We start from the raw sequence: 27831 nt of genomic DNA on the forward strand, positions 1-27831 counted from the left end.
ACATATAAAATTGAAAACGACGTCAAATCTCATGAAACAAAATTTATTTCATAAGCACTACATGTCTATTTTCATAAAGATAAGGTTCTTAAGAAGATTCATTTAGAAAATATATGTTTAATTCCTAGATGCTCAAGCTATTCAGAATTGTCTATTGTGCTTAATGCATCAAGAATCGATTAACATGACTCAACAATAAATTAAGCCCTAAACAAAATTTAAACACATCCTAGATCATGCATTATGATATGTAACAATCTAAAATCATGCCAACACTAAATAAAGTGATAGGAAAACTTGTACAGAATAAGAATAGTAAACTTACCTACCCATATGATTCTCTGTTAAACAAGGGTTTGAACCCTAGGGTATGAGTGAGAGCGTAATGAGAGGTAGAGAAAAAGAAGAAAAACCTTGTGTACTTAGGGTTATGGAAGAGAGAAAAGTATAAATTTATAGGGAGTCTTAGGAAATCTTATTAAATTTGGAAAAGTAAGCCTTTTCCAATATTATCCCATGAATAACCCTATTTATAGTTTTAATATCCCTATTAATAAGGGTTATAGCCGTATATGATTTCCAATAAAAGTTGAATTTCCATAATTAAAATTATGGAATTTGGTGTTACAATATGAGCTGATTAATTGCTTGGTTTTTCTAGTCCTTGGCAGCATCAAAAGACTAAATACTGGAAGCCCTGCTCAAAGTTTCCTTATATGGTTGCTCCAAAAGATTTTAGCAAATGGATTTGAAGTTGTGACGACCAGGCCACAAAACAATGATAATATCAAATATGTTGTAACACTCCAAATCTAACACATGTGTAGCACGTGATGAAGAAGGTTACTTATAAATCAAAATCCTTACACAAAAAATCGAAATTGAAATACCTCAAATTGTTTTCAAATAAATCTACAAATCCATATGTCTAACACTAAATATTTTCTCCCGAAGACAAATATGACAAAAGTCTTAAAACTCTCTAAATACAAATTCATAAAATAAAAAAACTTAAAGGAAACATCATTTTATCCTTCTCTTATTCAATTAGCAAAAGTAAATGAATCTTTAGCTTTAGAGGTAGGCACAACACTCAACAAAGTACTTAATCTGTAAAAAGTAATGATGATGAGTGAGCTGTCAAATCGGTAAGTAAAACATTCCCATTGGGTGAAAAAATATTGCAAGTCTTCTCTCTCTCTCTTTTTTTTTTTTAAATCAAAACATATGTTATAATTCATAGATTTCATAAAACAACATATTACAACAAGATGACATAAATTCAAAGTGGTTCAGAATATCAAAAGCATAATCATGGGAGCAAATTGTATAACGTTTATAAAGAAAAAAAGGTTAGCAAATGTGACATAGTGTCACCTATACTCCCGGTGGCCTCGTCAGAAATAGAATGAGAATCAGAATATTATGTGCACATTCAGAACAAAAACCCTGTACTGGTCTAGAACATATATATTGTATAATACAATTAGAATCATAATAAGAATAACTACGGACAATGAGACAAAATATTTAAATTCATTTTCCAAATGTAATGACTTGCACGTGGCACTTCGCAGCACTCTGGCCGTCAAGAGGTGATCCCCAAACAACCATAAATAATCTCAATCATATATGTGAATAAAATACTTATATTGGATTCATAAAAATCAACAATGATTTAGGCTTGCAAAATAAATTTAATTCTAATGTTTTATAGGCAAATTCATAAATGACAATCATGAAAAAAAATAAATTACACATTTAAAGCATTAATAATATTATGTTAAAACCATAAAAATAACATAATTTTCATATTTGAAAACATTTACATAAACTAGTTTTGTTATGAAAAATAATTAATCTTCAAAGAACTATAAAAATACATGTACTTATAGAAGTATCAAAATAATCAAACATATCTAGTACATTGGAATGAAGTTACTTACCTCGATAAAAGTAATGATCTAAACACAACTCTAAGCCTCTAATATCCTCAAACCCCTCCAATAGTTTAAACAAATACAACATATAACTATTAACAATTTATTCTAACAACCTAATTTTCTAATTTAGAATTTAACCCTTAATCTAAGAATCAGAATGACACAACATTCTACAGAACCTTTTTGGACATCCATAGGTATCTCATATAAAATTTTCAAGAAGATCCGACACCAAAAACATTTTCAAAACAATTTGCTTCTTGATAAATTCAAAATTGTTTCTTTCTTAGTAAATTCAGAACTGTCTCATGATTAGTATTAAAAATTGTTTAATTATCAAGCGATAATATGTTATTTTATGCTTATGTTATAATTTATATTTGTGTTTATGTAATATATTATGAATTATTAATTATGTTTTAAATATATTTAATTTTATGTATTTTTATGTGTTTATTAGGAAAATTATTAATTTCACGTACTTCGAGGCTCCAAACAGATAAACGGAGGTCAAATTTAGATTTCGGAGGTCCGAAAACCTTAAGATCAGTCAAGATCGGCTTAAAATTGGGCTTGTGTAAAAAAAGTTGATTTTTCCTGTTGACCGAGCACTGATTGGATGATGAAATGAGCTTACAATAGATATGAGTGCATGGGATAACTGGCAATCTTGACTAAATCTCAACCGTTCATGATTCAATGGCCATGATTGTGCCACATGGCAATGGTTGGTGAAGCAAGTTGGAGGATCTGAATCTTTGTATTCGGGTCGACCCGATCCACTTATTAACCCGCCAAATCTCAACCGTTCTTTGGGCAAATCGGACGAGTCAAATGATGCCATGTGTGATGTTGACTTTTGAAGTTTGACCAGCCATTAGATCTTAATCTAAGGGTTGTGAGGAGCACATGCATGAAGCCTATGATGGATCGCAAAGCACTGGATTATGAATTTATTTTTCTATAAATAGGGCCTCATTTTTGTGTTTTAATCATCTCTCTACAACTCTCTTCTTCTCAAATTCTCTCCATCTCCTTGTAATCTTGATTTCCAGGTGTGTTTTTAATATTTTGTATAATTATTTTCATTAATAAAATTAGTTTTATTTCCAATTTTAGTTGTTTTTATTTCTTTTAATTATAAGTAATTCAATTTTACTACTTCTTTTTATTTTAATTATGCTTAACTAAATAATATTAGTTAGGGGAAGGTGAAACTCTTAAGAAATAAATATGATTTAATCAAATTCTATGTTTAATTTTATAAATTAAATTATTTTCTATTTAATTTTATACATGTTTTATATTTTGAAAATTTGATTTATTGTAGACAAACAAATGAATTTGGCACAATAAATTTTTAAGATCTTAATATAAGGCATGGTGAAATGATATTTTGACTTATTGTAGACAAATTAAATTTTGGCACAATAAATACTTAATCCATCATAAAATTAAAGGGAAAATAATAATAATTTGTATAAATAATCTTTTGAGTAATAAATCTAAAACAAATTGGCAAAAATAATTTATTAAGTTTTATTTATTTCTAAGAGTGGATCCATAACCCTAACTAGTTCAATTCCATAGTTTCATTTAAATTAAGTTGTTTATATTCAAGTTTTAATTTCAATTTTTAGATAAAATAAAATAAACTAATTAAATCTTTTCTCTGTGGATCGACCTTGGACTCACCGAGTTATAATACAACAAGACACTCTTATACTTGGGTTTTTGGCGCCGTTGCCGGGGAAAAATTTTTGATTTGGTTTGTTTTTCCGTTTTTTATTTTTCTCTTATATGTAAAATTTCGTTTGCCTCCTTTTCCTTTTCTTAAATTCTCTTTTGTCCCCATATCTTTCATAATTCTCGTTTCACCCCAACAATTTCCGTTTCTAGCCCAATCTTCTGGTAATTACGTTCGGACCCCGACATCTTTCAACTGTTTCACTTTCATCCCAAATTGCTAATTCTAAGCTTCTAAAAATTACAGTTTGACCATAAAATTAAAAATAATTTGCAATAGAATCCCTAGACGAAATTCCTCAACATAATCAAGACTTGGACATATTTGGACATACTTTGGACATATTTGGACATATTTTGGACCAAAGTAACTTTAACTACTAACTCTAATTACTAACTCTTAACTTACTAACTGCTAACTGCTAACTTTTATTTAATTTCAGTTATTTAATTTTCTGCATTTATTTTATTTCGTATTTATTTATTTGTTTTTGCTTTATTGGTGGGTTTAACCACCAAACTAACTACTAACTCTTAACTTTTATTTTCAGTATTTATTTAATTTTGCATTTTTTATTTTTTTAATTGGTGGGTTCAACCACCATTTTTTTATTTTGCATTTATTTATTTATTACTTTGTTGGTGGGTTCAACCACCATTTTTGTTATTTAATTTTCTTTTGTATACTTATATTATTTGCTTATTTATTTATTTTTATTTTATTTTGTTATCAATTTGTGTAAATATTATCTTTATAACATAACCCTTGCATGAGACATTGGTCTCGATCTTCAAGTGGCAGGTTAATTCGTAGATCTCAATCTCCACCACCAATCATGGATGAGAATGAAGGCGAAAACGTTTTGGGCGAACTTAATCCTCAAATTGATCAGGGAGACAACCAATCTCAACATGGGCATGATCGGAATCAACCAAGGACTTTGAGAGACTACATGAATCCAACCAGAACCGGAGCACCGTCGTGTATAGTATTTCCTCCAGAAGCATCTGGATTCAACTTTAAACCAGGTATTATCCAACTTTTACCAACATTTCATGGTTTAGAATATGAGAATCCGTACTTGCATCTAAGAGATTTTGAGGAAGTTTGTAATACATACACGGACCAAAATTGTAGCATGAACATAATTAGATTAAAGCTTTTTCCTTTTTCATTAAAAGATAAAGCTAAAACTTGGCTACAAAACCTTAGATCTGGATCAGTAAGAACTTGGAATAACATGCAAGAACAATTTTTGAAAAAATTCTTTCCACCTCATAGAACAAATTCTTTTAAAAGGTAAATCACTTCTTTCACTCAAAAAAATGGAGAAACATTATACCAATGTTGGGATAGGTTTAAAGAGTTGCTTAACATATGCCCACATCATGGTTATGAAACTTGGCGATTGGTCACTTATTTCTATGAGGGCTTAATACCCCAAAATAGACAGGTTGTTGAAATGATGTGTAATGGTGAATTTAGGGATAAAAATCCTGAAGATGCACTAGATTACCTTGACCAATTAGCTGAAAATGCACAACATTGGGATACTGTTGGAACTTTTGAATTGACAAATAAGCAACAATCATCTCCATCTAGTGGAGGAATCCATAACCTTAGGGAAGATCATGATTTACAAGCAAAATTTGCATCCCTAGTTAGGAAAGTTGAAGCTTTGGAGCATAAAAAGAGTGATCAAGTAAAATCTGTTCAAGAAATTGCATGTAACATATGTAATTCGAATGATCATTTCACTCAAGAGTGTCCCACTTTGCCTGCACTTAAAGAATGTCTAAATGATCAAGCTAATGTCATTAACACTTTCAATAAACCAAACCCATATTCACAGACTTATAATCATGGTTGGAGAAATCATCCGAATTTCAGTTGGAGGAATAATAATAATGCACAATCTTCACAAGCACCACCTCCACAAAATTTTCAAAATCCTCAGCCTTATGCACCATATGTTCTACCACCCTGGAAAATCTGGAAGACACAATGCATTCATTCATCAGAAAGCAAGATGTTATTAACAATCAAAATGCACAAACTTTTTCTGATTTGAAAGATACTCTTGCTAAAATTGCTTCTGCACTCACCATTCAAGAAAAAGGAAAATTTCCAGCCCAACCACAACCAAATCCTAAAATTCAATAAAATCCACCCACAGACCAAGTCAAGTCAGTTATAACTCTTCGTAGTGGTAAGGTTGTTGATAGACCTATGCCTGAACCTTATGAAAATGATGAAAATTCAAAGGGTAAGGAAGGACTAAATGAACTTACACCTAGTGAAGAAATAACTAGTGTTCCACCTGAACCACCATTTTCGCATGCATTGAATAAACCAAAGAAATCAAACCACTCTTCTAAAATTTATGAAATCTTTAAGCAAGTGAAAGTTAACATTCCTCTATTAGATGCAATCAAGCAGGTTCCTTCATATGCCAAATTTTTAAAGGACTTGTGCACTGTTAAGAGGAAATTGAAGGTAAGAAAGAGTGCTTTCATGGCCGAACAGGTAAGTACAATTCTGTCTACTAATAATAAGTTGAAATATAAAGATCCTGGTTGTCCTACCATTTCTTGTATTATTGGTAACCACAGAATTGAGCATGCTTTACTAGATCTTGGTGCTAGTGTTAATTTGCTTCCATATTCAGTTTATCTTCAACTTAATCTTGGTGAGTTAAAATCAACTTCAACTACACTTTTGCTTGCCGATAGATCAGTTAAAGTACCAAAAGGAATAGTGGAAGATGTTTTAGTACAAGTTGATAAATTTATTTATCTTGTGGATTTTATTGTCTTGGAAACTGAACCTGTTGTGAATAATTACAAACCAATTCCTGTAATTTTAGGTCGACCATTTTTAGCAACTGCTAATGCTTTGATTAATTGTAGGAATGGTTTAATGAATTTATCCTTTGGGAATATGACTTTGGAATTGAATGTTTTCAACATGTGCAGGCAACCTAATGAAGAAAATGAGAATGAAGATGATACTGATGAACAAAAGGAATTGTTTGAATCTTGTATCGAGGAAAATATTCAAAAATAGGCTTTTTCTGAACTTTCTAATGTTTGTTTAGTTAATTCAATTAAGTCAAATAAGCAACTTGAACTTGATATTTCTAATATAATTTCGTTGCTTGATTCTATGCAGACTTCGCAAAATTATGATGACGAGCCAAAATTTGAGGAGCTTGGAAGTATTGAAAAGACAGAACAACAAGAAGCACCTAAAATGGAATTGAAACCTTTGCCTGAAGGATTGAAATATGCTTTTCTTGGAGAAGAACAAACTTATCCTGTTGTGATTTCTTCTACTTTAACAAGCGACCAAGAAGGTAAGTTACTAACTGTTCTTAAAAAGCATAAAAATGCAATAGGATGGACTTTAAATGACATTAAAGGCATTAATCCCTTAATCTGCACACATAGAATTAATTTGGAAGAAAATGCTAAAATATGTCAACAACCTCAAAGAAGATTAAACCCACACATGAAAGAGGTAGTCAAAACAGAAGTCCTTAAATTACTTGATGTGGGAATTATCTACCATATTTCTGATAGTAAGTGGGTAAGTCCTACACAAGTAGTGCCTAAAAAATCTAGAATCACTGTTGTTAAAAATGAAAAAGGTGAATTAATTCCAACACGAATTACATCTAGTTGGCGCATGTGCATTGATTATAGAAAATTAAATGAAGCCACTAGAAAAGATCATTTTCCATTACCATTCCTTGACCAAATCTTAGAAAGAGTAGCAGGACATCCTTACTACTGTTTTTTAGATGGATATTCAGGTTATTATCAAATTCCTATAGCACTTGAGGACCAAGAAAAGACCACATTCACATGTCCTTTTGGAACATTTGCATTTAAAAGAATGTCATTCGGGCTTTGTAATGCTCCTGCAACATTTCAAAGATGTATGTTAAGCATTTTTTGTGATATGGTTGAACATTGTTTAGAGGTCTTTATGGGTGATTTGACTGTGTTTGGGAATTCTTTTGATGATTGCCTTGATAGTTTGGAGAAAGTTTTAAAAAGATGTGCTGAAAAAGAACTCGTGTTGAATTGGGAAAAATGTCACTACATGGTTACTTCTAGAATTGTTTTGGGTCATGTTGTTTCTATTAAAGGAATTGAAGTTGACAAAGCAAAAATCGAAGTCATATCTAAATTGCCACAACCAAAAACAATTAGAGATGTGCGATCCTTTTTAGGACATGCAGGATTTTATTGGAGGTTTATAAAAAACTTTAGTGCCATATCTAAACCACTTTGTAACCTCTTATTAAAAGATGCACCGTTTGAATGGAATGATGATTGCCAAAAATCTTTTGAAAAAATAATTTGTCTTTTAACATCTGCACCTATTATGCAATCTCCTGATTGGTCTTTGCCATTTGAATTAATGTGTGATGCAAGTGATTTTGCTGTTGGTGCTGTTTTAGGACAAAGAAGGGATGGTAAGCCTTTTGTGATTTATTATGCGAGTAAGACTTTGGATAGTGCTCAAATGAATTATTCTACAACTGAAAAAGAATTACTTGCTGTGGTATTTGCATTAAACAAATTCCGTTCATATTTGCTTGGCTCTAAATCTGTTGTGTTTACTGACCATGATGCTGTGAGATATTTGATGAGTAAACAGGATGCCAAACCGAGACTAATTCGTTGGATTTTGTTACTACAAGAATTTGACCTTACCATCAAAGATAGAAAGGGTGCTGAAAATGTTGTTGCTGATCATCTATCAAGACTCACATCCGAATTCTGCAATGATATAACACCCATAAATGATTCTTTCCCTGATGAATTTTTATTTTCTGTTACTTCAATGCCATGGTATGCTAATATTGTTAATTTTCTTGTTACAGGTAAAATGCCTTTGCAATGGAATGTTCAAGAGAAGAAGAAATTTTTTGTTGAAGTAAAGAAATTTTATTGGGATGATCCTTATTTGTTCAAATATTGCCCAGATCAAATTTTTCAGCGATGTATTCCTGATAATGAGGTAAGTAGTGTCATTAATTTTTGTCATTCTGAAGCATGTGGTGGTCACTTTTCTTCAAGAAAAGCTACTGCTAAAATTTTACAGTGTGGATTTTATTGGCCTACCATGTTTAAAGACACATATGAATTCTGCAAAAGTTGTGAAAAATGTCAAAAATTGGGATCAATTACAAAAAGAAACATGATGCCCTTAAATCCCATACTTGAAATTGAAATATTTGACTGTTGAGGAATTGATTTCATGGGTCCATTTCCATCATCTTTTGGATTTGTGTATATATTAGTTGCAGTTGATTATGTCTCAAAATGGATTGAAGCAATTTCTTGTCGAAATAATGACAGTAAAACTGTGATTAAATTTTTAAGAGAAAACATTTTAAGTCGATTTGGAATCCCTCGAGCCATTATCAGTGATGGAGGTAGGCATTTTTGTATTAAGTCATTTGAGTCTTTAATGAAGAAATATGGAATTACACATAAAATTGCTACCCCTTATCATCCTCAAACAAATGGTTAAGTTGAATTAGCAAATAGGGAGATAAAACAAATTTTGGAAAAAACGGTTAACCCAAACCGAAAAGATTGGTCTCTTAGACTTAATGATGCACTTTGGGCTTACCGCACTGCATTTAAAACATCATTAGGAATGTCACCCTATCGGTTAATTTATGGTAAACCTTGTCATTTACCTGTTGAACTTGAACATAAATCACTTTGGGCTATTAAAGCTTTTAATTCAAATTTGGATGATGCTGGTAAAGTGCGAAAATTGCAATTGAATGAACTTGAGGAATTAAGGAATGATGCATATGAAAATTCAAGAATTATTAAGGCAAGAACAAAAGCATTTCATGATAAAAGAATTTTTCGAAAAACATTTGAGATTGGTCAAAAAGTGTTGCTTTATAATTCTCGTCTTCATTTATTTCCAGGAAAGTTAAAGTCAAAATGGAGTGGCCCATTTGTTGTAAAAAATGTATATTCATATGGGGCCATAGAAATTGAGAATCCAAATAACGGTGTCACATTTAAAGTTAATGGTCAAAGATTAAAACCATATCTGGAACATCACCCACGTGACGAGGACACCGAAATTAATTTGGATGACCCACCAGTTCTTGATTAAGTCTTTAATGATTTTTTTTTGTTTTACTATTATTTTACCGTTTCATTGTTTGATTTTTTTTTTCTTTAGATTGATGCACTGTACATAGTTTTTTTTTAACATTGTTTTTCTTGTGTAAGCGTGTTTGTTTGATAGTTGTACATTCTCTCATCAATTTTCATTTTATATCATGAGCACCTCAATGAGAAAATACCTGTTCGCACATCTTAAAAGATTTCGGCGTATAAAATTCACTTAAGAGGCCTGATACAAAGCTGTAAATCACATCCACTTTGGGATCTGCAACCACCAGAATTCGTGTCCTATGTTAAGGATCTAGAGGGACAACTCAGAACAGTAGAGAGTGGCATATATGAATTTCAAATGGAGCTTGAGGTTAACTCAATGAGAGGACGAATGTAAGTTCATTTTCCTTTTATATTGTGTGCTTTTTTTTTGCTCGCTTTCACGCTTGATTTGATTTTGCAGATTTGATTTTGGTGTGTTTTGATTTATTTTCCCGTATAAATGGCGGATAATGGTACTCCGTGACTTCTTAAGTCGGTATCTTCAGTTTCCCACAATAACTAAAACCCCAAAATCAAACATGGAAGAAATACAACATAAACTCCATAAGCATTTTCCCTCTCTCCCTCAGAATGCCCTCAGGAAAATTTACAAAGCTCGTTGTGAATGACTGCGTTTGTTAATGATCAATGGCATTCCTTCTGACATTCGTTGGTTAATTGAAGCAAAGGTCCGATTAGCAGGTGAGTTTTCTGGTCAATTTGTTTCTTACATGCCTGGTTTTGGTAAAAGTACGTTTGCTAAGAAAAGGAGAGCTAAAAGACTTGGCTCAAAATGTCATAACTGTGTAAGACTTGATTGCAAACGACCGGATTGTAAATCTTTAGGAATGGTTTCTGATACTCGTGAAGATAAAATTAAATTCGTTAAAGATGGCATGAGTAAAGAATTGTTGGATGATATCTTACGATCTCTTGAGACGCATCGAAGCGGAATTGTGCAACGTGAGATTTACAATTTGTGGATACTATTCCAAAAACAAAGTGTACAGTTAAGTCTTGGGAATCTGACTCAAAAAGACCCTGTTTGCCAGTTTATAAGAAAACTGGATGGGAAGCCGATCCTCGACCCATAGAGGGCGTTCAAGCCGTTATTGGACGTAAAACCAGAGGAAGATGTGAGCCACAATCACAACTACCAGTAAATATCCTTTCACTTCACTATTATTTTACTTTATTGCTATTTTATCATTTGCATTATTGCATTTAGCGATGTGATTTTTATTTATTTGGTTTCTTTTACTGTTTGCTTTTTCTAATCATTACTTTTTTTTACTGTTTGTTTTTAAATTATTGAGCCACGTGCTTTCCTCGTCATTTGACAAATATGCCAACCCATTTACAGCTGTTTCTCATTATTTATGTCACCAAGATCTTTAAATATGAGCTCGTTTTTTCAAACACTCACAACTTGTTTTTGAAAAATTAGTCCAATGGCTGCATCTTCAAGTAAACAATTCAAAATTATTTGTGTGCTTTCTAGGTTTCACTATGGAAAGTACAAAGAGTTCGTTCAGGCAGCTGTAGATCTTGGTCGTGTCATAGCAGAGAGGAAACTGCATCTTGTATATGGAGGAGTGAACGAGGGTTATCAAGACTTATCTCAGAAGCTGTTTTTACCAGAGGAAGCCAAGTACTCGACATTATCCCAAAACCCATGAAACCGCTAGTGTGCATGTCTGGCCCACCAATTGGAGAAGAATTAGTGGTATCAAGTATGCAAGAGAGAATATCTGAAATGATGAATCATGCTGATGCTTTTATTTTCTTGACAGGAGATCTTGCAACTTTTGAGGCACTAATTACATTTGCATCTTGGGCCCACTTGAACATTCATCAAAAGCCCATCGGTTTGTTAAATGTTAATAATTTTTATGACGGCTTGCTAACTTTTATTAACCATGCAATAAAGAATCATTTTGTTCCACATTCTGTAAAAAAACTCTTTATCTCTGCTTCTACTGCTAATGAGTTACTTGATCTTTTACAAGCTTATACACCAGAGCCAGATCCACAGACTGTTGCACTAAATTGGTTGACTAATGATGGTAACGGTAACAATAGCAGTAATAAGAAGTGCGATTTAGATTTAACTCTCCGTTTGTAAATATTTTCTGTTGTAGTGTTCATGTGATGTCTTCTACACTCTTTCTCTTTCCTTTTAAAACATTGAGGACAATATCTTTTTCAGGTTGGGGGGAGGGAATAGTTGATAATTGTGGAATGTCTTAGTCCTGGTTATGTGTTTACAAAAAAAAAAAAACAATAACAAAATTTTTTTTTTCTGTAAAGACTAACTTAGGACAAATTTGAGTCGAAGATGGCAGGATATAGAGAATATAGTCTCTCTAGAAACACATCTTCTTAATCTTAAGGGTGTTGTTAAAAAAAAAACAAAAAAAAATTGACTTTTTCTTCATCTTTGTTATCTACTTTTAAGCTTCTACATCAAGTTCAGGTGAGATCTCTTCTTCTTCTTCTTTTATTATTCTCTTTTATTTATATTTATTATTATTATTATTTTTTTTTTGCATATCTGTAAAATTATAAAATGTTAGGATAATGTTTAGATTAGGTTGTGGGGTGGGGATAATTGACGTATGTTTTAAATATATGTGTTGTTTTTTTCTCTTTTCTCTTTTCTTTTCTTTGCCAAAAAAAAAAAAATTGCTTTTTGTCTAGGATGGCCATGTAAAGAGTCACGACTTTTGAGATGCATCCTAATAGTCTTGTTGTATTATATTTTGATTTTGAGATTCATAGTAAGTTGTTTTTGTTCCCTTTTCTTTGAATTACTCAAATTTGTGAACTCTCCACTTGGTTATTAAGTTATTTAATTGTTTACTCATTTAACAGGTATTATTGAATCATTCTTCACACACACATTATGACACATACTAGTGGGTTTTAAGTTAAAATTTTACAGCATTTAGTTCTTTTGATTTATTAGGAAAAGTATCTAAGGTAGTAGAAAGTGTATATTTCCAAAAAAAAAAAGTAGAAAAAAAAATTATTTTTAATTTTTCTATATCTAGAACCCGAGTAATTAATTCCGTAGGGGTGTTTCAACACCTAGTGCCCTAAGGCCAACTGGTCTGGGAGTCACTGACCTAAAACTCGCTACACGGGTTAGAAATATAATATATATAAAAAAAATGTGTGAATAATCTATTGCCTAAAGATATAATTTCTAATGAATTTTAGAACGAAAATGTTGTTTTTCTTTTAATGAAGCCCCATAAGTATTGTGTTAATTACTTGAGCACAAAAGAAGGTTTGATGATATTCTGGATAATGAGTGAACATCAATGTGGTAAAAGAATTTGGGAGAGTTCATTTATTTGGTAATTTAGAGGATAAATGAACAACTATTAACTTGCATGTGAATTTTATAAATCTTAATATAACGCTTTAATTGCTAGAGGGCTAGCAATAAGCTGGTTGGGGGGTGTGATTAGTATTAAAAATTGTTTACTTATCAAGCGATAATATGTTATTTTATGCTTATGTTATAATTTATATTTGTGTTTATGTAATATATTATGAATTATTAATTATGTTTTAAATATATTTAATTTTGTGTATTTTTATGTGTTTATTAGGAAAATTATTAATTTCACGTACTTCGAGGCTCCAAACAGATAAACAGAGGTCAAAATTGGATTTCGGAGGTCCGAAAACCTTAAGATCAGTCAAGATCGGCTTAAAATTGGGCTTGTGTAAAAAAAGTTGACTTTTCCTATTGACCGAGCACTGATTGGATGATGAAATGAGCTTATAATAGATATGAGTGCATGGGATAACTGACAATCTTGACTAAATCTCAACCGTTCATGATTCAATGGCCATGATTGTGCCACGTGGTAATGGTTGGTGAAGCAAGTTGGAGGATCAGAATCTTTGTATTCGGGTCGACCTGATCCACCCATTAACCCGCCAAATCTCAACCGTTCTTTGGGCAAATCGGACGAGTCAAATGATGCCATGTGTGATGTTGACTTTTGAAGTTTGACCAACCATTGGATCTTGATCTAAGGGTTGTGAGGAGCACATGCATGAAGCCTATGATGGACCGCAAAGCACTGGATTATGAATTTATTTTTCTATAAATAGGGCCTCATTTTTGTGTTTTAATCATCTCTCTACAACTCTCTTCTTCTCAAATTCTCTCCATCTCCTTGTAATCTTGATTTCCAGGTGTGTTTTTAATATTTTGTATAATTATTTTCATTAATAAAATTAGTTTTATTTCCAATTTTAGTTGTTTTTATTTCTTTTAATTATAAGTAATTCAATTTTACTACTTCTTTTTATTTTAATTATGCTTAACTAAATAATATTAGTTAGGGGAAGGTGAAACTCTTAAGAAATAAATATGATTTAATCAAATTCTATGTTTAATTTTATAAATTAAATTATTTTCTATTTAATTTTATACATGTTTTATATTTTGAAAATTTGATTTATTGTAGACAAACAAATGAATTTGGCACAATAAATTCTTAAGATCTTAATATAAGGCATGGTGAAATGGTATTTTGACTTATTGTAGACAAATTAAATTTTGGCACAATAAATACTTAATCCATCATAAAATTAAAGGGAAAATAATAATAATTTGTATAATTAATCTTTTGAGTAATAAATCTAAAACAAATTGGCAAAAATAATTTATTAAGTTTTATTTATTTCTAAGAGTGGATCCATAACCCTAACTAGTTCAATTCCATAGTTTCATTTAAATTAAGTTGTTTATATTCAAGTTTTAATTTCAATTTTTAGATAAAATAAAATAAACTAATTAAATCTTTTCTCTGTGGATCGACCTTGGACTCACCAAGTTATAATACAACAAGACACTCTTATACTTGGGAGTTAAAATTTACTTTTAAGCTGTGTCATCTCACACTGCCTTTATTGAATAGTATGGATTTTGATTTTTTTTTTTTATGAAATTATACATTTATAAGAAAATTATAAAATTGAAACTAGATATACTAGACACATATATCAACCTTTGTTTAAAATTTCAGAACTAGAAAATACTAAACACATACATTAACACATATGTTAGTGCATTGAAATTTCAGAATTATAGAATACTCGACACATATATGTGTCCTAATAGGAGCAGGTTTTCTAGCTTCAAGGAGTTGGATGGTAGAGTTATTTTTACGGAATAAGTTCAATCTAGTTGAAGAATCATGACGGATTAATCCAATTCTTGATATATGTTTGCTATGTACCAAGCTTAAAGGAAAATCTTATCACGTTAGGAGTCTTAGAATCCAAAGGGCTTACAATTACTCTAAGAGATCGATTCTTGAAGATGGTAACTGATGCATTAATAGTGAGGAAAGGCACAACAATTTTCTAGAAAAAATGCAAATTCAGAAGCAACCAAGTTGTGGCATATGCATTTGGAATATGCTGGTGAAAAACATGTACGGACTTCAGTGAAACAAGGCTTATTCAAATGTGCAAATTCTTATAAATTAGAATTAGTTAGAATTTGGCAAACATTGTATTTTGGGTAAGTAGACAAGATTAAAGTTTTAGTTCAGTAATTCATAATATAAAAAGGATTCTGGATTAGATGCATAGTGATGTGTAGGGACCTACCAAAGTAGCTTCTTTGGGAGGTATGCATTATTTTTATTGATAATTATTAAAGAAAAGTGTAACTGTATTTAATGAAGAACAAGAATAAAGTTTTAGGTGCATTTATGAAATTGAAGAAGATGGTCGAGACTTAGACCGGTTGAAATAGGGAAGTAAAACCATATGTTCCATTTATTGAATCACTTCCTATTTAAGAATTGAATATTTTACTTTCACATTTAAAATATATTTATTTTAGCGAAAATACTACACTCCCCGTAATCATTTCATTTTCTTTAAATGGAGATCAAGAGAATAGCTTGGTGGATTTGTTGGGGAGATACAAAAAGGCTATTGGATAGACCATGGCAGATATTAAAGGAATCAACCCTTCCATATGTATGCACAAGATTCTACTGAAAGACTGCTATAATAATTAAGTAGAGTAATAGAGGAATCCCCATCATGAAAGAAGTTGTGAAGAAAGAGATTATCAAATAGCTTGATGCTGGGATCATTTACCCAAATATCAGACAACTCTTGCGTGAGTCCAGTACAATATGTTCTAAAGAAAGGTGGAGTGACTGTTGTAGCAAATGAGAAGAATGAACATATTTCTACAAGAACAGTGACTGGATTGAAAGTTTGCATGGGCTATAGGAAGCTGAATAAAGGCATAAGGAAGGACCACTTTCTATTGCCCTTTATAGAGCAAATGCTGGACATATTGGCTAGAAAAGAGTATTACTGTCTTTTGGATGGTTATTCAGGCTACAACCAGATTGCTATAGCACCAGAGGATCAGGAGAAGATAACATTCATTTGTCCTTATGGAACCTTTGCTTTCAGAAGGATGCCATTCGGTTAGTTTAATGCTCTAGCAACCTTCCAGAGATGTATGATGTCTATTTTTTTATACATGGTTGAGCAAACACTAGAGGTATTCATGGATGACTTCTCGATTTTTAAGGAAACAAATGATGATTGCTTGTATAACTTAGAAAATCTGCTTAAGAGATGCGAGGAGACCAACATAGTACTCAATTAGGAAAAGTGCCACTTTATAGTACAAAAAGGTATAGTCTTAGGTCGTAGCGTCTCTAAGAAGAGAATAGAGGTGGACATGGAAAAAATAGAGGTGATAGATAAACTTCCATCACTAACTTTAGTCAAGGGTGTTAGGAGTTTTTGAGGACATGTTGAGTTCTACAAAAGGTTCATTAAGGACTTTTCCAAAATAGCTAAACCTTTATGCATGCTACTAGAACATGACAGACATTTCAACTTTGATAAAGATTGCTTAAAGACTTTTTGTAAATTGAAGAAAGCTCTTACTACAACACCTATTGTTATAGCACCAGATTTGGGTTTACCTTTCGAGTTGATGTGTGATGCCAATAACTATTCTATTGGAGCAGTGCTAGGGCAGAAGAAGAATAAGATTTTTCACTCTATTTACTATGCTAGTAAAACCCTTACTGATGTTCAGACCAATTATACCACTATTTTAAAAGACTTATTAGCAGTTGTATTTGCCTTTGACAAATTTAGAGCCAATTAGGTGGGCACTAAAGTGATAATTTACACAGACCCACTCAGCCCAAAATTACTACACCTGCTGGAATACCATCAACTAGTCCAACTCCGAGAAAAAAGAAAAAGTAGCCTGCTGTCTCACCACAAGGTTCACCCAAGGAACGCCTGCGAAGTGCATCAAAAAAGAAGTGAACCCTTTCACCTCATGCGGCAGCAACATATGCAATAATAGCGGAGTACCCTCGCCAGTCCAATTTAGTTTCTTTCAATTTATGAAACTTTTCTTTTATTTTTACTTGTCTATTTTGCATTTCTTTTGTGGTAATTTAGATATGTGTGGTTTGTTTTGTTTTGTGTGCCTGTGAAGGACATATCACCTCTCAAGTTTGTGGGGGTTGTGTTAGTGCATTTGTATGTTTTGTATTGTGTTTGTATTATGCATTGTATGTTTTGTATTGTGTGTAACTCTGCTATTTAGTACTTTTATGGAGTGAAAAACCTAATGAAGAATAAAGTGAATGTTATTCAATTTATGTGATTGCCAAGTAGGGATAATTCATGGATGAGGGCTGAAATTTTGTCTCAACATTTAGACTTTAGTTGAGTTTTAGAAGAATGCTGTAGAAGAAACCAGGACATGAGAAAAGGGTAACAAAATTTTGAGTTTTGGGGAAATTTTATACTATTGTGCTTGTTATAAAGTCGGCTTCAATGACTTAAGTTACTGAGTAACCAGGGCTCAGTATGTACTCCATATACAGACTTGAGTCCAAAGGTAACAAGAGCTATGAGCATTGCTATAGCAACAAATGATATATATATATATATATATATATATATATATATAAAGTATTTCTTCATCAAGGCCAAGCTTATGGAGCTTTCTATTCATTCTACAAAATTTTGCAGTGTGGCCTTTCTTTCCACATTTAAAACACGTGGCATCTTTGTAGTTATATATATATATATATAAAGAGAGAGAGAGAGAGAGAGAAATAGGTAAGGTCCTCTCTCTAGGATATTTAGTAGCCAAGTCTGTTCATGAATCCCATGTTTAGCCTTGAGTAAAAGATGTCTATAGATAAGACTATTTTATAAGTGTTGCTGCAGTAACTTTAATCTGTGCATTAGTTGAGTAATTGAGTGTCATCACCACAAGTGATATATATTCACATGAAAAATCAATGATACATTGAAGAGGATTTGATTGAAATTTTTTTAAGAGAATATATTACTAGAGCACAATTGATCGTTGTTTGTGACTCCTACTCCCCCATATGTGAATACACTTGTGTTTTACCTCTGAAGTCTAAGTAACACCTGTGCAATGTTGCAGCATCACCAGAACTTGATCAAAGTGGGGCACACACACTTTGGACAGACTGAGGCTTAAGTTTAGAACTAAACTACTATGGCAAATTTGTATGTTAAGAGTGCTACCTGAGGGTTGAAAACTCTTGCAAATTTGATGGTAGAGTTATGTTACTAATGAGTGATTGTGTGAATGGATGTTAATATTGTTGTCATTACTTGAGGACAAGTAATAATTTAAGTTCAAGGGTGTGATAACTCTACGAAATGAGAGTTATTATGGCACTTTTAGAATTAAATCAAGATTACTTAGAGAGTAAATGACACGTCTTTATCACATTTTAGTTGTATTTTGCATTAACATCTATTTTAGTTTAATCTTAATAAATTTGGTTTGATTTGGAATAACTGTGTGTTTGAGTCATATATATAATTGTAGGTGATCAGAAGCTCAAATTTCAAGGGAGGAATACTGTTGCAATAGGCTCGCAAAAGTAATGAAAGGACATGCCTACAAAAGGATTGAAGCAAGACTGGAACACTGCAGATTTTATAGCCATTGCTGTAGCAACTATTACTGTAGCAATTCCTAGAGCATTGACAGAGAATTTCGCACGAAATATTTAGCAGATTGTGATATGGAGTTTTTAAATCTGGAAGATACGCACCCTAGACTTCCAGTCACCATAATTTTCAACTATAAAAAAAGCACACATGCAAAGAAGAGAGAGAGCCATCAACCAAGAACAAAAATCGAAAGAAAACAATAGAAAAATAGATCAAAGAGTGAAATTAATGGCTGTAACAGAGGGGAATTGGCATAAATTAATCAAGAAATTTGGTCCTTTTTATTATTCTCTTGTTTTCTTGTTTATTCTTTAATCATGGGGATTTTTTTGGCTAAAACTCTGTTGTTTATTTTTCTTTCGCAAATCATGAACTAAATTTATTTGTGGTTGAGTGATGAACAATCTTAATGGTTTATAGACTAAATTTATGTGTTGCTGCATGTTTACTATAGTATTTTGTTTTGACAATGCTTGTTTTTATTCATTATTTCGGCTGACCACCCATTTAATAATATTAGTTAAGAAAGAGCCACAAAAGGGCCTATCTTAGTTGAATATATCAAAACAATACTTGATTTTAGATTAAGTTTCTTGAGTTGTGTTTTACTTGATTCCAAAGGGTCATGCTTAATTTAAAATTAGTGATGAACTAGACTTAGGGATTTACCTTGTAGGATAATTAGAATCTAAATGTGTCATGCTATATCTTATGTTAGCATAACAATTGGTCACTGTTAGGTTGTATAAAGATATAAGACATCCAACATGAAACAGCTGAGGATACATAAGAATTTTGCCCAGTGCTATATCAGATGATGTAACAACTAAACCTAAAATTGAATAAAATAGTCAAAACTATTAAGAGAGTTTAATCACTCAACCACTCAATTCCCATTGATTTTATCCTTGTGTGTGTGACGTGAGAATTTACCTTATTACATTTTATTTTTAATTAATTTATTAGCTTATTTATTTGTTCTATTTTCAATTGAGGCAAAACTAGACTATTGAGATTGCTGTAGCAAGTCTGATAATATCAATCCTTGTGGAGACGATATTGAATACTTATAATTATATTACTTGTTGTGTACATTTACACATTGACACCATTATCATTGGAATAACACCAACAAATATCTCAAGTGTTGGTTGTACCATATTTGAAAAAAAATGGACATTATACACATTTGGAAAGTTGTTGGAGCGTTGCACAAACAAAATGGCATCATTCTCAAGGCAAAGGTTCCATAAGGATAAGTGAATGTTGTCTTCTCCTGATCCTCTGGTGCTATAGTAATCTGGTTGTAGCCTGAATATCCATCCAAGAAATAATAGTATTCTTTTCAAGTAAGTATGTCCAACATCTGATTTATGAAAAGCAATGAGAAGTGATCCTTCCTTGTAGCTTTGTTGAAATTCCTATAATCCATGTAAACTCTCCATCAAGTCATTGTTCTTGTGGGAATAAGCTCATTCTTTTCATTTGCTACAACAATCACTCTACCTTTCTTTGGAACACATTGAACTGGACTTACTTATGAGCTGTCTGATATAGGGTAAATAATTCCAATATCAAGCCACTTAATGATCTCTTTTTTCACAACTTCTTTTATGATGGGATTTAATCTTCTCTGTTGCTCTATAGAGTTGTTGTAGTAGTCTTCCAACAGAATCTTATGCATGCATATTGATGGGCTGATTCCTTTGATATATGCCATGATTCATCCAATAGCCTTATTAGATCTCCACAATACATTCAGTAAGCTTTTTTTTTCTTGATTTGCATTTAAAGAAGATGAAATGATTATGGGAGAGTATTATTGTCACAAAGATACGCATATTTTAAATGTGAAGGTAAAGTTTTTAATTCTAGAACAGGAGTTGACTCAATAGATGGAATAGATGGTTTTATTTCCCTATTTGAGAGGTTTAAAGATTCAAAGTGTCTGTCAGTCCCCACGGGTTGCTACTCTCCTAACCATGCCATATTTACCGTTTTAGGATCTTCATCTTCAAGTTCTTCAAATATTACAACATTGATTTCTTCCTTACTATAACAACTGTTTAACATCTCTGTCACAGCAAAGTCTACAACATTAACAAAATTACAATTTTCAACTTCATTGCAACGCTTCATAACATCTAGCACATTGAATGTAACTTGTTGGTCATTTACCTGCATGGTTAATTATCCTTTTTGCACATCAATTAGTCTTACTCGTGGCTAAGAAAGGAATTTCTAAAATGATTAGCACTTCTTTGTCTACCTTAGAGTCCAACACTATGAAATTCACTAGAAAAATAAATTTATCCACCTTTACTAATACATCTTCAATCTTCCTTTTTGGATAAGTGTGAGATCGGTCAGTAAGTTATAAAGTCACTTTTGTTGACTTAACTTTTCCAACTTGAACACTGATAAAGGCATAAGATTGATGCTTGTCCCCAAATCACTAAGTGCCCTACAATTATATTTAGTTCCAATAGAGCATGGAATTGTAAAGCTCTCTAGATCTTTCAACTTCTGAGGGATTTTATTTTGAAGTATATGGCGACATTTGTTGAGTGTTAGAAAATGTATATTTATAAAGGAGAAAATCGTCATTTTACACTACAAGTTTTACTAACACCCTTACTTTTATGTATTTAACCTTCTTTTGATTTAATTTCGTGTGTTTTATTTTAATTAAATATTTTATGTATTTTAGGGGCATCATAGTCATTTCACAATAAACGAGAAATCAGACGGCAAAATAGACATCATTTTTTAACTGAGGACGGTCGAAAACCTTAGGAGGAGCATAAAAGAAAAAATAGCACTGTTCACATGTACGTTACTATTCACGTGTACGGTACTATCAACGTTACTGTTCACGACACTGTTCACATAGACGAATCGATGATGTGGCATTGACCGATGATGTGGCATTGACTGATGAGGTGTCATGATCCTGTTGGACTAAAATTCTTATGTACTATTGATGGTGATGTGACAGCATATCAGTGGATGAAAAATCTCGCGTACGGTACATGCATCACACAGGATTATTTTCAACCAAACCGCGTCACTGTTCAACCCCGGTCAAACCATATTACTGTTCATCCACGTGGTCAAACCGCGTACTGTTGACTGATGACGTGGCGCAATCCTGAGCGTCCAAACTGTTTTTAATCCGCTGGCCATGATTTACTCCATGTATCTATAAAAATGGGGTCTCTCCCCTCTAATTTGATAGCTCTGAATCCATTTTTGGACTCTATTTTCTGTAATTCCTTCTCCATCTTGTATTTTTTATGTATTTTAATAAATTTTCTTTTTGCCCCTAGTTCAATTATGAGTAGCTAATTTTCTTTCAAGCTTGGGTTGAAGGTGAAGTCTCAACATGTGTCATGGGCTTTATTTGGTAAATTTATTTTCTCTTCCCCTCCTAATTTTTGTGGATGTTTTGACTTCTCGTCGACAAATAATACTAATCTTGTCTAGTACCGCCTTGGTTTCACCGGCCCCCTAGTACAAGGTTATTATTATTTGGCACGATAAGCCCTTAGCACCATATTGATTAGAGTGTGGTTCATGAGGTGTGGATTCCCCCCTCATGATTTAATTGGCATTAATAAGGAATATTTAGCCCATGATGCATGTTGATACGGATCCAGATACCCAAGTACCTCATTTCAATAGAATTCTCTTCAATTTATTCTTGCCATTTCAATTCCAATTTTAGAATTTATTCTCGCCATTTTAATTTAAGTTTTAGCATATTTCAAATCATTTCCACCACAAATCCAATCACTCATTTACAAAATTCATTCTACACACAATTAAAATTCACCTCCTCGTGAGATCGACACTCGTCACTATTGATCTATACTACAATAGATTCGTGCACTTGCGAGTTCAATAAAATTTGCACAACAAGTTTTTGGCGCCGTTGCCGGGGAGGTAAGTAATTTTAATTCAGAGAATTAATTTTTGTGAATATTTTCTTTAAATTGTTTTCTTGTAATTTTTTTTATAAAAAAAAGAAAAAAAGTGAATCTACATTTAAAGGTTAGTATTTCTTTTCTTTTTCTTTTTTATTAAAATTCTGTAATTTAATTTTCAATTTATTTTTCTTTGTAAATTTTTTATTTATTTTTGTTTATCTTATTAATTTATTTCACATATTTGTTTTTGTGTATTTTTATAGAAATGTTTTAACAGCGTGAGAAGGTTAGTAACGTAATTTCTCACTCTTCTTTATTTTTATTTGTTTTGTTCTCATATTTATTTTTATTTTATTTGCTTTGCATGCATGGTCGTAGGTCATTATTACCTAATCTTGAACATAGACTTTGAACTAGAAAAAACACTTTGCACACACAAACAAGTTAAAAATAAAATGGATTTGCAACCACAGGAGAGGCCATTTAAGGACTACTTCAGTCCTTTAGCTAATTTGAGCACATCATGCATAAGATACCCAAATGTAGCTGTTAGGAGCTTTGAACTAAAACCTAGTGTGCTAAATTGTCTCCCCACATTCTATGGTTTAGAAAATGAGGACCCATATAATCATCTGAATGATTTTCATGCTATTTGTCAAACTTTTAAATACGAGAATTTTTCAGACGATGATGTTAAACTCATATTATTCCTATTTTCTTTAAAAGATAGAGCTCGTTCATGCCTTAATACATTGCCTGCTAATAGCATTGCATCATGGGAACAAATGGTAACAAAATTTTTGAATAAATATTTCCCAGTGCATAAAACCAATGCTATTCGCAGGGAAATCTTGGAGTTTACCCAGAGAGAGGACGAGCAGTTTTTCGAAACATGGGTGCGATTCAATGGGCTACTCTTGAAGTGTCCGCATCATGGGTACGAGAAATGACACCAATGCCAATACTTTTTAGAGGGATTATTGCCGAATGTGCAAGAATGGCTAATGGCAACAAGTGGAGGAGAGCTAATGTCAAAAAGTGCTTTAGAGATTTGGGAATTCTTCCAACGACAAGCAGATAATTCCCAACAACGGAGTCGGTCACTCAGGAATACAAGAAGAATTAAGGGAGTAAATGAAGTTCACATTGGCGAGTCAAGTTCGGGAATCAAAGAAGTCAAGGAGATGGTTGAAGGTCTTGCTCGACAAATAGCATCGTTGTCGATTGCTAAATCAACAGAACCACATGACCATGACTCATACTCAGATCAAGCCAATGCCATAGGTGTAATGAGAAAACCATCTAATTACAACCCATACTCTAACACATATAACCCTGGATGGAGAGACCACCATAATTTTTCATGGTCTCAAGGATTCCAACAGAATGGACCAGCAGCTCCAGCTCCACCAATTCCACAAAATCCTCAAGTCAGCCCCCATTTAGACCATACAATCAGAACCAGAACTACTCTCAATCCAGACCATGGGAGGGTGCATTCCAGAATTTCAAGAATGTTACTCACTCCACGATTGAGCAACAGAATTGCACCATTGATGGACTACGAAATGAGTTGAGAGCAGGCTTTAATTCACAAGCCCAATCAGTTTCAAGCCTTGAGAAGATGGTAGGACAACTTGCTTCTTCAGTTCAGACCTTGGCAATAACTGTTGAGAAAGGTAAATTTCCAAGTCAACCAGTACCTAATCCTAACATCTAGCACATGAAGCAAGTACCAGTTCACCACAACAGCATGGAGAGGTCAAAGCAGTCATGACCTTACGAAAAGGAAAAGAAGTCGACAACAAAGTGGAGATGCTGGTGACAAAAGAAAATCAAATTGTACCTGTAAGTGCTGAGGACTTATCACCAGAGGAGAGAGAAGAAACCAAACCACGAGAACACGTTCCGAAAGCTCCATTTCCTTAGAGGTTAGCGAAAGAAAAGAAGGGAAAATTCACAGGTGAGATTCTTGAAATCTTCAAACAGGTAAGTGTTAACATCCATTTGCTTGATGCAATTAAACAAGTTCCATCTTATGCCAAGTTTCTTAAAGACCTTTGCACTAAAAAGAGAAACATTCATGTTTAAAAGAAGGCATTTTTAACAGAAAACGTTAGTTCTATACTCCAACACAAAATTTATCTAAAATGCAAAGACCCAGGTTCCCCCACTATCTCATGTAGTATAGGGAACCATACAATTGAGAATGCTTTGTTGGATTTAGGAGCTAGTGTAAATTTGTTGCCTTACTTTGTTTTCGTGAAATTTGGATTGGGAGAATTACACCTAACTCCAGTGGTGTTACAACTTGCAGATCGGTCCACGAAAATACCTTGTGGTATTGTGGAAGACGTGCTTATCCAGGTAGATAAGTTCTATTTTCCTGTTGATTTCATTGTAATTGACACTCAACCAATACAGGATTCACGAAAGCACATCCCCATTATTCTAGGCCGAACTTTCTTGGCAACTGCGAATGCTCACATTCAATGCAGGACTGGAAATATGTAGTTGTCTTTCGGCAACATGACTATGGAGCTGAACATCTTCAACATTGCCAAACAACCTCACAATACAGATGATGAAATTGTTGATGTGGATTTAATTGAAGCATTAGTTGATGACACTTTTGTTTCAAACCTTAGTGATGATCCTTTACAAACATGTTTAACTCACTTTGGTTTTGATTTTGATATTGACAGATCAGTCGATGAGGTCAACGCCCTACTTGACTCAGCACCATCCATGGACACTAATAAATGGAAGTCAAGAGTTGAACAACTAGCACCATCAGAGAAGAAACTCATCCCATCATCAGAATCACCACCGAAACTCGAGCTCAAACCATTACCCAACACATTGGAATATGCATTTTTGGGAGAAGAAAGTACTCTGCCGGTAATCATTTCATCATCCCTAAACGACGAACAAAAAGGTAAGTTGTTGGATGTTTTGAAAGAGCACAAAGGGGCATTAGGATGTACTATAGTAGACATAAAAGGTATAAACCCAGTAGACTGCATGCATTACATTCACCTTGATGAAAATGCTAAACCTACTAGGGAAATGCAACGTCGGTTAAATCCTAACATGAAAGAAGTTGTTAGAACTGAAGTCCTTAAGCTATTAGATGCAGGTATCATTTATCCCATTTTTGATAGTTCATGGGTCAGCCCTGTATAAGTTGTCCCTAAAAAGTCAGGAGTCACAGTAGTTACCAATGCTGATAATGAATTGATACCAACTAGAATAACTACATGATGGCGTGTATGCATTGATTATAGAAAGTTGAATTCTGTCACACGTAAAGACTATTTTCCTTTACCATTTATCGATCAAATGCTTGATAGATTAGCAGGCCATGAATTTTATTGCTTTTTAGATGGCTACTCAGGATACAATCAGATCCCCATAGCACCAAAAGATCAAGAGAAAACAACTTTCACTTGCCCTTTTGTCACATTTGCATATAGAAGAATGCCATTTGGATTATGTAATGCACCTGCTACATTTCAACGATGCATGTTAAGCATTTTTTCTGATATGGTTGAACGATTCCTTGAAGTCTTTATGGATGACTTTTTTGTCTTTGGTGATTCGTTTGATCAATGTTTACATCATCTAACACTAGTTCTACAGCGATGTATCGAGAAGAACTTGGTCTTAAATTGGGAGAAATGTCATTTTATGGTAAAACAAGGTATTGTTCTCGGTCACATCATTTCGAGCAAAGGTATTGAGGTTGACAAAGTCAAGGTGGATCTCATTTCTAATCTTCCTCCACCCAAAACAGTAAGAGAAGTAAGATCTTTCCTTGGGCATACTGGTTTCTATAGACGTTTCATTAAAGATTTTAGCAAAGTTTCTAGACCCTTATACAATTTACTTGCTAAGGATGTACCTTTTATCTTTGATAATTTATGTCTTGTGCCATTTGAAAAACTAAAGCAGTTGTTGACATCATCACCCATCATTCAGCCCCCAAATTTGGAGCTTACCATTTGAGCTCATGTGTGATGCATCTGATTATGCAGTAGGAGCAGTATTAGGACAAATAGTTGATCGAATTCCCCACGTTATTTACTATGCTAGTATGACATTGAATGATGCACAGTTGAACTATTCAACTACTGAAAAAGAAATGCTAGCAGTTGTGTTTGCATTAGAGAAATTTCGATCTTATCTCATTGGTTGTAAAATAATTATATTCACAGATCATGCTGCTCTTAAATATCTTCTCACGAAGAAAGATGCAAAAGCTAGACTAATTCGTTGGGTGTTACTTTTGTAGGAATTTGACTTGGAATTCAAAGATAAGAAAGGGACAGAAAATGTTGTGGCGGATCACCTCTCTCGTCTCCATTTTGACACAATTATAGAGCCATTAATATTGAATGAGTCATTTCCAGATGAACAATTAATGAGTGTGGAAGTATTACCTTGGTATGCTGATATAGTTAATTATCTTGTTACAGGTAAACTTCCAGAGCATTGGACCAAGGAAGACAAGGCTAAATTCTTTGCAGAGATAAAGAATTTCTTTTGGGATGACCCGTATTTGTTCAAGTATTGTGCTGATCAAATTGTTAGGCGATGTGTCCCAGAAAGTGAAATTTAAAAATATCCTTTTATTCTGCCATGAACAAGCTTGTGGAGGCCATTTCAGCGCTAAGAAAACAACGATTAAAGTTTTATAATGTGGTTTCTATTGGCCAACTATATTTTGAGATGCTTACACTTTCTGTTCTTCATGTGATAGGTGTCAACGAATGGAGAGCATTACGTGAAGGAACATGATGCCACTAAATCCAATTTTAGTGGTTGAGATTTTTGACGTGTGGGGTATCGACTTCATGGGACCCTTTCCCCATTCTTTTGGCCATCAATACATATTGGTTGCTGTTGACTACGTATCAAAATGGGTAGAAGCAATTCCATGTAGAACCAATGATCACAAGATGGTGATAGAATTT

At 33.0% G+C, this 27831-nt stretch overlaps 1 non-coding gene and 2 pseudogenes across 1 annotated transcript; 2 read left to right on the top strand and 1 right to left on the bottom strand.

Annotated features, from left to right (window-relative positions):
* Positions 1–4406: 4406 nt before the first annotated feature.
* On the top strand, positions 4407–27119 carry LOC127899260 (uncharacterized; annotated as a pseudogene).
* Positions 4979–5085, bottom strand: LOC127899492 (small nucleolar RNA R71). The gene has a single exon (XR_008051369.1). It is a non-coding gene; the product is annotated as a small nucleolar RNA R71 (small nucleolar RNA).
* On the top strand, positions 9605–11039 carry LOC127899047 (uncharacterized; annotated as a pseudogene).
* Positions 27120–27831: the final 712 nt, after the last annotated feature.

Source organism: Citrus sinensis, chromosome 8 (genome assembly GCF_022201045.2).
Source record: "Citrus sinensis cultivar Valencia sweet orange chromosome 8, DVS_A1.0, whole genome shotgun sequence".
Lineage (NCBI taxonomy): Eukaryota > Viridiplantae > Streptophyta > Magnoliopsida > Sapindales > Rutaceae > Citrus > Citrus sinensis.